We start from the raw sequence: 11,609 nt of genomic DNA, 5'->3' as shown, positions 1-11,609 counted from the left end.
GGGAAGGAGGGGTGTGCACGAAATTGGACTCGGCTCCCGGAGCTGGAGATGGGGGCGTGGCCCGAGGAAGACGTTTGTGATTGGTGGGTTCCGCTGTGAGGGAAGTTCGAACGGAAGTCTAATAAGAGCTGGAGGAGAGCAAACAAAGAGGAAGGAAAGGACTCTGAAAGAAGGGCGGCAGTTGTAGCATACGCACAGCAGCAGGAGTGGCCCGAAGGTCGTTGTCCAGTGACTGGGCAGAGTTTTGAGTATACTGTGCTCCCGTTTCGGTAGGCTCACCTTTCAGGCGAGACTTTTTATAGTTCTTTGAGCCCTAAATGAAGGGAATCTTCCTTTTCTCACAAGCTCGAGTTTTCTTTGTAGATATAGAGGATTTCTAGGTTCATGGAAATTTACTGTTAGATACGAAATCTAATTCACCTTTGATTAGTAGTGGGGAACAGGGCACATGGACTGGGACAGGAAAAATGGGAAGGCATTACCTGTTACACATTGCTGTCCCTGGTGTTTGTAGCCAACGGGATTTGCTATTTTAGGGTTTTCAAAAACCAGTGTGGTGGTCAGTTGTGTAGGAGTAAGATTTGGCCAAATGTATCCTAAAGACAGGGAGGGGGGAGGAAGGGTTCAGTATTTTAAATCTCAAGATGTTTGTGAGGCAAGGCACTGTAAGGAGGCTTATAGGACAATATTAGAATTATAAAAATTATGGCCAACATTAATTAATGTCTTACTATAGAATTAAATACAGGCATAGACCATATTTGGCCTGTGGGTCACAAATGTGCAATTTCTCTCCTGCATGTTATAATGAATGGACACAGAAAGGCAAAGAATGGGGGAAAAAGGAGACCTTAATTGTGGGTTCCTGTGGGAGACTGAATAAAAAAGGAATGAAGAAAGAAAGATTTTTAAAGTTTTTTCTTGGAATTTGAATTGGATCCCATTTGATATTCTTTGAGAGATTCCAATAATGTTTTAATTCTTTCCAATTTTTCTTGGCTTTGGACAGGTATTTTGTGTGTTTTCATAAGCCTCTGTACCAAAATTGAATACTGAAAGGACCAGGCTTCAGATGAGGTATGCAACTCTATCATATAATTTTGCCCTCAAAATGCGTAATAAAACAAGATTAGAAAAAAAGACATGTGGAGATTTGAAAGCTTATTTTTTGCCTAGTCTCCCTAGCTAAGTGACACTCTACACTGCTCTTGTAGCATGTGATTTAAATACATGTTTCAGCAAAATCCGTAATCCAAAGCAACCTAATAAAGGACATCTGTGAAAAGCCCACAGCTAACATTATTAGTGGTGAAAGACTGAATGTTTGCTCCCTAAGAACAGGAAAAAGATAAGATGTCTGTTCTTGCCACTTCCAATCAACACTGTATTGGAGGTTCTAGCCAGGGCAGTTAGGCAAGAAAATGAAATAAAAAACATCCAGATTGGAAAGGAAGGAGTGACACCATGCAGATGACATGATCTTGTATATAGAAAATCCTAAGGAATCCACTAAAAACTATTAGAAATAATAAGTTCAACAAGGTTGTAGGATATAAGATCAATATACAACAATCACTTGTACTTCTGTACACTAGCAATGAACAATCTAACAGTGAAATTAATAAAATTCCATTTACGGTAGCATCAAAAAGAATAAATACTTAGGAATAAATTTAATGAAAAAGATGAAGAACTTGTATACAAAACATTGCTGAAAGATATTAAATAAGACCCAAATAAATGGAAAGACATCTCATGTTTGTGGATCAGAAAATATTGTTAAGATGGCAATTCTCTCAAAGTTGATTTACAGATTCAGTGTAATCCCTATCAAAATCCCAGCTGCATTTTTTTGCATAAATGTACAAGCTGATCCTAAAATGCATATGGAAATGCAAGTGACCCAGAATAGCCAAAACAGTCTTGAAAAAAGGTGATCCAAGTTGGAAGGCTCATAACTCCTCCATTCCAAAACTTCCTACAAAGGTACAATAATCAAGACAATGTCATACTGGCATAAGGATAGATATATGGACCAGTGGAATAGAATGGAGAGCTCAGAAATAAACCTTAAATTTGTACTTAATTGATTTTCAAGAAGGGTCCCAAGAAAATTCAATGGAGAAAGAAGTCTTTCAGCAAGCAGTGCTGGGGCAGCAGGACAGCCACACGAGAAAGAGTAAAGATGGACCCCTTTTTTACACCATACATAAAAACTAACTCAAAATGGATCATAAACCTAAATGCATGCACTGAGATTATAAAACTCTTAGGAGAAAAAATAGGACTAAAACATGACCTTTCATTAGCCAAAGCCTTCTTAGATATGACACCAAAAGCACAAGAGTTAAAAAAAAAAATAGATAAGTTGGACTTCATGTAAATAAAAAACTTTTGGTGGCTTGAAGGACACCGGGAGAAAGTGAAAAAACAACCCACAGAATGTGAGAAAATATTTGGAAATCATATATCTGATAAGGAACTTGTACCTTACATCTAAAATATAAAGAATAATGGGACCCTTCGGTGGCTCAGTTGGTTAAGCATCTGCCTTCAGCTCAGGTCATGATCCCAGGGTCCTGGGATTGAGTCCCACATCAGGCTACTTGCTCAGCAGGGAGCCTGCTTCTCCCTCTGCCTGTGGCTTACCCTGTTTGTGCTCTCTATCTCTGACAAATAAAATCTTTAAGGAAAATAAAATATAAAGAAATAAATAAGAATATATAAAGAATATTTACAACTTAGCAATAAAAAGACAAATAATGGGGCTCAGTCAGTTAAGCATCTGCCTTCGGCTCAAGTCATGCTCTTGGGGTCCTAGGATCAGGGCCTGCATCAGGTTCCCTGCTCAGCAGGGAGTCTGTTTCTCCCTCTCCGTCTGCCCTTCCCCTCTCATTGCTCCTTCTTTTTATCTCTCTCTCAAACAAATAAATAAATAAAATCTTTAAAAATAAAAGACAAATAACCCAATTTTTTTAATGGGCAAAGGATCTGAATAGATATTTCATAGAAGATATATAAATGAGCAATAAGGACATGAAAAATACTCAGCATAATTAGCCACAAGGGAAATGCAGATCAAAAGCACAAGAACTAGCACTTAACACCGACCAGGATGGCTATAATAAAAAATACAGATACTAATTAGTGTTGGTAGTGATGTGGACAAGTGGAACTGTCAAGCATTGCTGGTAGAAATGGTGAAGCTGCTTTAGAAAACAGTTTGACAGTTTTTCAAAATGTTAAACATAGATTAGCCATGTGGCCCAGAAATTTCACTCCTAGGTATATACTCAAGAGAAATAAAAACATATCCACACAGCAACTTGTTTGCAAATGTTTGTAGTAGCATTACTTGTAACAACCAAAAAGTGGAAACACCAAAATGTCCATTAACTGATGAATGAATAAATAATGTGGTATATCCATACAATGAAATATTATTCAGTAATAAAAAGGAATGAAGTGCTGATACATGCTACAAATCAATGAACTCGAAAAAACCTCGAAAACATTATGCTAAGTGGCAAATGCTAGTTACAAAAGACCAAGTATTGTATGAGTCTGTTTATACAAGGTGTCTGGAAATAGCACATCTATAGCACAGAAGTAGATTAGTGGTTGGATAGAACCGGGGAGGAGGGAGACAGTTAAAAACTACTCACTAAGTCTAGCCCACAATTAAGGGAAGGAGAATTAGTCTCCTGTTCTTGAAGGGAAGAGTGTCAAAATTCTTGTGGACATCTTTCTTTCTTTCTTTCTTTCTTTCTTTCTTTCTTTCTTTCTTCCTTCCTTCCTTCCTTCCTTCCTTCCTTCCTTTCCTTCCTTCCTTCCTTCCTTCCTTCCTTCCTTTCTTTCTTTCTTTCTTTCTTTCTTTCTTTCTTTCTTTCTTTCCAATTTAGTTGACTTATACTGTATTATGAGTTTCAGGGGTAGAATCCAGTGATTCATCAGTTGCGTATAACACCGCTCATTACATCACCTGCCCTCCTTAATGCTCATCACCCAATTACACCATCCCCTCGCAACCTCCCCTCCAGCAACGCTCAGTTTATTTCCTGGAGTTAAGAGTCTTATGGTTTGCCTCCCTCTCTGTTTTCATATTATTTTATTTTCCCTTTCCTTCCCCTATGTTCATCTATTTTGTTTCTTAAATCCCACGTATGAGTGAAATCATATGGTATTTGTCTTTATCTGGCTGATTTCACTTAGCATAATACCCTCTAGTTCCATCCATGTTGTTGCAAATGGAAAGATTTCATTCTTTTTGGTGGCTGAGTAGTATTCCATTGTGTGTATATATATATACCACATCTTTATCCATTCATCTGTCGATGGATAACTGGGCTTTTTCCATAGTTTGGCGACTGTGGACATTGCTGCTATAAACAGTGGGGTTCAGGTGCCCATTTGAATCACTGGTTGTATACTTTGGATAAATACCTAGTAGTGCAATCGCTGGATTGTAGGGTAGTTCGAATTTTACCTTTTTGAGGAACCTCCATACTGTTTTCCAGAGTGGCTATACTAGTTTGCATTCCCACCAACACTGTGGGAGGGTTCCCCGTTCTCCACATCCTTGCCAACATCTGTTGTTTCCTGAGTTGTTAATTTAGCCATTCTGACCAGTGTGAGATGGTATCTCATTGTGGTTTTGATTTGTATTTCCCTGATGCCAAGTGACGTTGAGCATTTTTTCATGTGTCTGTTGGCAGTTTGTGTTCTTTGGAGAAACGTCTGTCTTGTCTTCTGCCCATTTCTTGATGGGATTTTTTGCTTTTTGGGTGTTGAGGGTTTTTTTGGTTTTTTGGTGGTTTTTTTTAAGACTTTTTTATTTGATGAAGAGAGCATAAGCAGGAGGGAGGGGCAGAGGGAGAGGAAGAAGAAGACTCCCTGCTGAGCAGGGAGACAGGCTCGGGGCTCAATCCCAGGACCCTGGGATTATGACCTGAGCTGAAGGCAGATGCTTAACCAACTGAGCCACCGAGGCACAGCAGGTGTTGAGTTTGATAAGTTCTTTATATATTTTGATATTAGTCCTTTATTTGAAAGACATTTGCAACTATCTTCTCCCATTCTGTAGGTTGCCTTTCAGTTTTATTGACTGTTTCCTTTGCTGTTTCCTTTGTTGTTTTTATCTTGATGAAGTCCCAATAGTTCATTTTTGCTTTTGATTCCCTTGCCTTTAGAGACGTGTCTAGCAAGAAGTTGCTGCGGCTGAGGTCACAGAGGTTGCTGCCTGTGTTCTCCTCTAGGATTTTGATTGATTCCCATCTCACATTTAGGTCTTTCATCCATTTTGAGTTTATTTTTGTGTATGGTGTAAGAAAGTGGTCCAGTTTCATTCTTCTACATGTGGCTGTCCAAGTTTCCCAACACCATTTATTGAAGACTGTCTTTTATCCATTGGATATTCCTTCCTGATCTGTCAAAGAATAGTTGACCACAGAGTTGAGGGTCCATTTCTGGGTCCTCTATTCTGTTCCACTGATCTATGTGCCTGTTTTTGTGCCAGTACCATACTGTGTTGATGATTACAGCTTTGTAATACATCATGAAGTCTTATAGACATATTTTAAAACAACCATACCCAGATTCTACTCTAGGTATACCAGGATTCAGAGATGTTTGAACTTAAGGTAAAAGGAAATAAAATAAAAGGTGAAGTAGACTTGGCTAAACCATTACCTATAAAACATAAGATGACTCTAAATGGTTAAAAAAAAAAAGGCAGACTAGGGACCTTGGGACTCAAGGAATAACAAGATGGTAAATACACTGGATTTTCTTTTTGCCTCATATATTACAGAATTAAAGTTGAGGAATCTAGCAACTCAGAAACTCCAATAGACATAAACAACAAAAGTTTCAAGAAAAGCCTGCTGTCACTAGACAAAGCAGGAGGGAAGGGGAAGCCTGCCAAGATCGAAAACTTTCTGAAAATAACTGCTCTACTCCCGTAAAATACCTTAAAAAAAAAACAAACAAACTGTTGTCCACCCAAGAAGCAAAGGCTGAGTGGGGAACCTAGACTTCTACCCTCAGTTTGAATGAGGTGCCTTGACACCCCTGCTTGGGTGGTGTTAGAGAAGCCCGCGTACAGAGCCTGATCTTTCATCTCCATCACCAGTAACAAGCCTTTTCCTTCCCCCACATGGTCAGTGGATACCATATGGAGAGTCAGGACTTTCACCATTCCTCAGCAATAATGAGGCCAAACCTACCACAATGTCATTACAAACCATGTGGAGAGCTGGAACATCTGTCTATACTCAGTAGTAATGAGTTCCCTCCCATTGATTGCCAGAGCAGGCCAAACAGGGAATCTGGGTTTCTACCACTACATGGCAGTAACAGGGTAACAACCCTTCTCCCCTGCTGGAGTGGTATCAGGCAACCTTTAAAACCAAAGGTTTAAATAAGATACAGAATCATATAATATGAAAAATTCCAGGTTTCATTTGAAAACCACTTGTCATACCAAGAATGAGGTAAATCTCTGGGGCGCCTGAGTGGCTCAGTCATTAAGCGTCTGCCTTCGGCCCAGGGTGTGATCCCAGGTTCCTGGGATCGAGCCTCGCGTCGGGCTCCCTGCTACACAGGAGCCTGCTTCTTCCTCTCCCCCTGCTTGTGTTCCCTCTCTCGCTGGCTGTTTCTCTCTCTGTCAAATAAATAAATAAAATCTTAAAAAAAAAGAAAGAATGAGGTAAATCTCAAACTGAATGAAAAAAGACAAATAATAGATACCAACAGTGAAATGTCAGAGGTGTTAGAATTCTCTGGTGAATATTTTATTTTATTTTTTTATTTATTTTTTTAAAGATTTTATTTACTTATTTGACAGAGAGACAGCCAGCGAGAGAGGGAACACAAGCAGGGGAAGTGGGAGAGGAAGAAGCAGGCTTCCCAGCGGAGCAAGGAGCCCAATGCGGTGCTTGATCCCAGGACTCTGGGATCACGCCCTGAGCTGAAGGCAGATGCTTAATGACTAAGCCACCAGGCACCCCTGGTGAAGATTTTAAAGCAGCGAGGATAAAATGCTACACCAAGCAATTACAAACACACTTAAAAAAAAATTAAAAATAGCCTCAACAAAGAGATAGAAAGCCTCGACAATGCAAAAGAAGATAAAAAAAAAAAAAAAAAAAACAAAAAAAAAAACTGTAGGGGATGGNCAACATAAAAACTGTAGTGGATGGACTCAAAAGCAGTGTAGGAAATAGAGGAAAGAGTCAGGGAACCTGAAGATAGAGTAATGGAAATTGCCCAATCTGCACATCACAGAGAAAATAGACTGTAAAAAAAATTAAATAAATAAACAGAGCCATAGGGAATTGTGAGACTTTCACAAAAGATCTCATATTCATGTCATTAGAGTTTGGGAAGAGAGGAGAAAGACAGTAGGGTTGAAAAAGTACTTAAAGAAATAATGACTAAAAATTTCCCAAATTTAACAAGAGACGTAACCTATAGACTCAAGAATCTGAATGAACCCCAAACAAGATAAAGCAAAAGGAATCTGTGCTAATATATATCATAGTTAAACTTGTGGAAACTGAAGACAAAAGAGAGATCTTGACAGCATCCAGAAAGAACTGACACCTGATAAAGGAAATTCTCAACTTTTATGTTTGTTGGCCCTGCTCCCGGGCTTCCAGGGAAGCTATACTTGAACATTAACCAAGGCCAAAGTGACTGGACAAAACCTCAAAGCAAGGGGTCTGTTTCTGTCCCAAGCACACATTGTACATCTGCTTTGTTAAAATAACCAAAAAGGAGCATTCTGAATGCAAAAAGATAAGAAAAAGAAAGAAACTTCCCTGATTGCCACAGATTAAAGTCATACAGCCCCGAATATACTAGAAACTTAAGATAAGGTCTGCAACTTTCTGAAATGTCCTTTGTCTAATAATTTGTAACGTTTTAATGTAAAAAGATGTATATAACCCTACATCAAGCGTTCCTTTGCAGGAGCACTCTCTTTGTGAAATCTGTGTATCCCCCACAGCTGTCCTAACTTCAGCTCAAATATAACTCTCTTATGTCTAGAGATTCTAAAAGGTTTGTTCATTTTACATCAACACACCTTACCTATCGGAGAAAAACAATGGGAATGACAGCAAATTTCTCATCAGAAACATGGAGTCGGAAGGAAATAACAATGTTTTTCAAGTGCTGAAAGAAAAGAACTGTCAACCCAGAATCCTATATCCAGTGAAAATATCTCAGGAATAAAGGCACATGAATCTATAATTTGAAAATAAGTTTAGTTGTTTTTTTTTTTAAGATTTCATTTATTTATTTGACAGAGAGCACAAGCAGGGGGAGCAGGAGATGGAAAAGCAGACTCCCTGTTAAGCAGGGAGCCTCATGTGGAACTCCATCCCAGAACCCTGGGATCATGACCCAAGCCTAAGGCAGATGCTTAACCTACTGAGCCACGTAGGCACCCCTAAGTTCAGTTTTTTAAAATTTCATTAGGCTCCTTTTTCATCTTCTTACCATAGGCAACAGTAATACCTATTGTTTGCTATCATGTGACACAGTTCACCATTGTTCAAGTCTGCAATATGATTTCCCAGTTGACTTAGTATCCCAGATTGCTCATACTGTCACCAGCCTCAGATATCAGTCTAGGACTTTTTGGGTGGAGGGAGTGGGGAACGTCATTATTCCTGACATGTAAAGAAAACCTGCTTATTTTTCAGAGAATGAAAACAAAAGAAAAGAGAAATCAAATTCCCAGGTTTAGCCCCTGAAGCTCTAGGCTGTCTTTGTTTTTGGGAATTACCTCAGTAGCATTTTTTATTTTTAAGCACAACTTTTTCATTTTTTTTAAAGTATATGAATTTTATATATACTGCTTAGTGAATTTTTAAATTTATAACTTTATTTTTAGATCAGTTTCAGATTTACAGAAAAATTGAATGGAAAGTACAGAGTTCCCATATTCCCTCTATCTCCCCACCTTAGTTTTAGTTTCCCTGTTATTAACATCTTCCATTAGTGTGATTCTTTTGTTGCAATTGATGAGCCAATATTCTTACATTATTATTAACTAAAGTTTATAGCTTGTTTACATTAGGACTCATTTTTTGTGTCTTACATTTTATGGATTTTGTCAACTGTATAATGCCATATACTGACCATTACAGTATCATACTGAATGGTTGCTCTCCCCTAAATATCTCCTGCGGTCCACTTATTCATCCCTCCCCTTCACCCCTCCCTCTCACTGAACCCCTAACAATCGCTGATCTTTTTTACTGTCCTTTTGTTTTGCCCTTTTCAGAACATCATATGGTTGATATCATAGAGTATACAGGCTTTTCAGATTGACCTTTTTCACTTAGCAGTATGCCCTTTAGTTTCCTTCATGTCTTTTCATGGTATAATAGCTCATTTCTTTTTACTGCTGAATCATGGTCCATTGTATCCATTTACCACAGTTTGTTTATCCATTCCCCTATTGAAGGACACCTTGGTTGCTTCCAAGTTTTGGCGATCATAAATAAAGCTACTATAAACACTTGTGCACTGGTTTTTTTGTGTGAACATAAGTTTTCAGGTCATTTAGGTAAATATCAAGAAATGTAATTGCTGGATCATATGGTTAAGAGTTTGGTAAGAAACTGCTGAACTGTCTCCCAAAGTGACTGTACCGTTTTGCATTCCCACCAGCAACGAATGAGAGGTCTTGCTGCCCCACATCCTCGGCTTTCAGCTGTCTGAGATGCGTAATGGTATCTCATTGTTTTATTCTGTGATTTTCTGATGACATGATGTTAAGTATCTTTTCATATGTTTATTTGCCATCTCTATATCTTTTCTGGTGAGGTGTCTGCTCAAATCTTTTGTCCTTTTTCAATTAGACTGTTTGTTTTCTTACTGCTGAGTTTTAAGAGTTCTGTATAGATTTTGGATACCAGTCCTTTACCAGATGAGTGGTTTGCGAAGATTTTCTCCTGGCCTGTGGATTATCTTTTCATTCTCTTAACAGTGTTTTTCACAAAGCAGAAAATTTTTAATATTTATGACATCCCACTTATCAATTTTTTCTTTTATGAATGGAGCTTTGGGTATCGTATCAACAAAGTCATCACCAAACCCGAGGCCACCTGGATTTTCTCATATATTATCTTCTAGGAGTTTTTAGTTTTGCATTTTACATTTAGGTCTATGCTACATTTTGTGTTAATTTTTGTGTAGGGTGTAAAATCTATGTCTAGATTTCTTTCTTTTTTCTTTTTTTTTTTTTTTGCAAATGGATGTACACTTGTTCTATCACCATTTGTTGAAAAGACTATCTTTGCTCCTTTGTATTGCCTTTGCTCCTTTGTCAAAGATCATTTGATTATCTATGTGTTATTCTATTTCTGAGCTCTCTATTCTGTTCCATTGATCTTGTCAGTAGCCTTTTAATAATTTCTTATTTGCTTATGCTGATTTGAGTTGAATTTTTATCAGTTGCAGCTGAACTATTACTGATTAATTCAAACACTTGGTACATGCCAAGCACTGTGCTAATCTCTTTACATAAATTTAATCACAACATTCTTTTGAAATAAATGAGGAAATTTGGGGTTTGTGAATTTAAATAACATGTACAAGATCATATCACCAAAAGTGACCCAGGTCCGTCTGCCTGTCTATACTATACTACCTGTCAAAGATGACCTTGTAACTCCTCACTCAGACTATTACAGTTGCTCTAATAGTTTTCTTCTGCTAATTATTGCCTTTAATTACAGTACAGTTGCCTTCTAAATTAAATACTCCTTAGCCAGCATTTAAAGTCTATAAACTACTTCTCCACCTTTTTTCCTATATTCTCTTACATGCTCGGTGGGACTCCTCTATGATCTTGTGTTACACCCTCTGCTTTACTATATCAGTATGTGACCTAACCTATTCCTTTTACTTGCTGCAAATCCAAGTATTAAAATTCCGCCTGTCAGAGTCCATCTCAAATGCCATCTTCTCTCCTGATTCTTCTCAATTTTGTACCGCCACCTTACCCCAAAATCGGAACTGGGAGCTCTCTCCTTAAAGTAATCAAAGCATTTCATTTAAACCTCGCTTGTGGCACATCTTCTGCCTTGTGTTTCAGTTATAAGAATTTGACTGTCCTAACTACTAGACTGCCACCACCTTGACAGCTTGTATACTGGGTAGAGCCTGGCATATATTTTTTTAAAATTTTATTGAGTATATAATATCTATACCAAGAACTTCACTAAACACTGGGGTTGCAAGATAAAAGACATAGCCTTTGCTTTAAAAAATATAGAGAGAGAGAGTCTAGTAGGAGAAGCCAGACCAGAATGCAATTATTTTTCTATGATTTACATTCTAATATGAAAGTAAACCTCCAGTACTGCGGGATGGAGCTCAGAGTATGGAGTACTTAATGGAAAATCTGGAAAAGAGAGAAGACTTACCAGAGGTCAATGAATGGGAGGAGGAAGGCTGCTGAATGAACAACATATGCCAAAGCAGGAGGCCCAAGACAGCATCACGTTTAGCGTGCATGTAGTTCGGATTAGCTATACTATGGTGTTTGAGTTAAAGAATGACAAAAGATGAAGCCAAACAAGCAAGGAATGGCT

At 38.2% G+C, this 11,609-nt stretch overlaps 1 protein-coding gene across 1 annotated transcript in view; it reads left to right on the top strand.

Annotated features, from left to right (window-relative positions):
* The first annotated feature begins 142 nt into the window (after nucleotides 1–142).
* FTCDNL1 (formiminotransferase cyclodeaminase N-terminal like) overlaps nucleotides 143–11,609 on the top strand; it is a 50,757-nt gene continuing 39,290 nt past the window's right edge. The window contains exons 1-2 of the mRNA XM_034642468.1: nucleotides 143–269; nucleotides 1,010–1,077. The gene's annotated coding sequence lies outside the window, so the exon portion shown is untranslated. The remainder of the gene's footprint in view (nucleotides 270–1,009; nucleotides 1,078–11,609) is intronic.

This window comes from Ailuropoda melanoleuca, chromosome 2 (genome assembly GCF_002007445.2).
Source record: "Ailuropoda melanoleuca isolate Jingjing chromosome 2, ASM200744v2, whole genome shotgun sequence".
Taxonomy (NCBI): Eukaryota; Metazoa; Chordata; class Mammalia; order Carnivora; family Ursidae; genus Ailuropoda; species Ailuropoda melanoleuca.
Note: the sequence above shows the minus strand (reverse complement) of the source record. Positions and strands in the feature narration are given on the sequence as shown.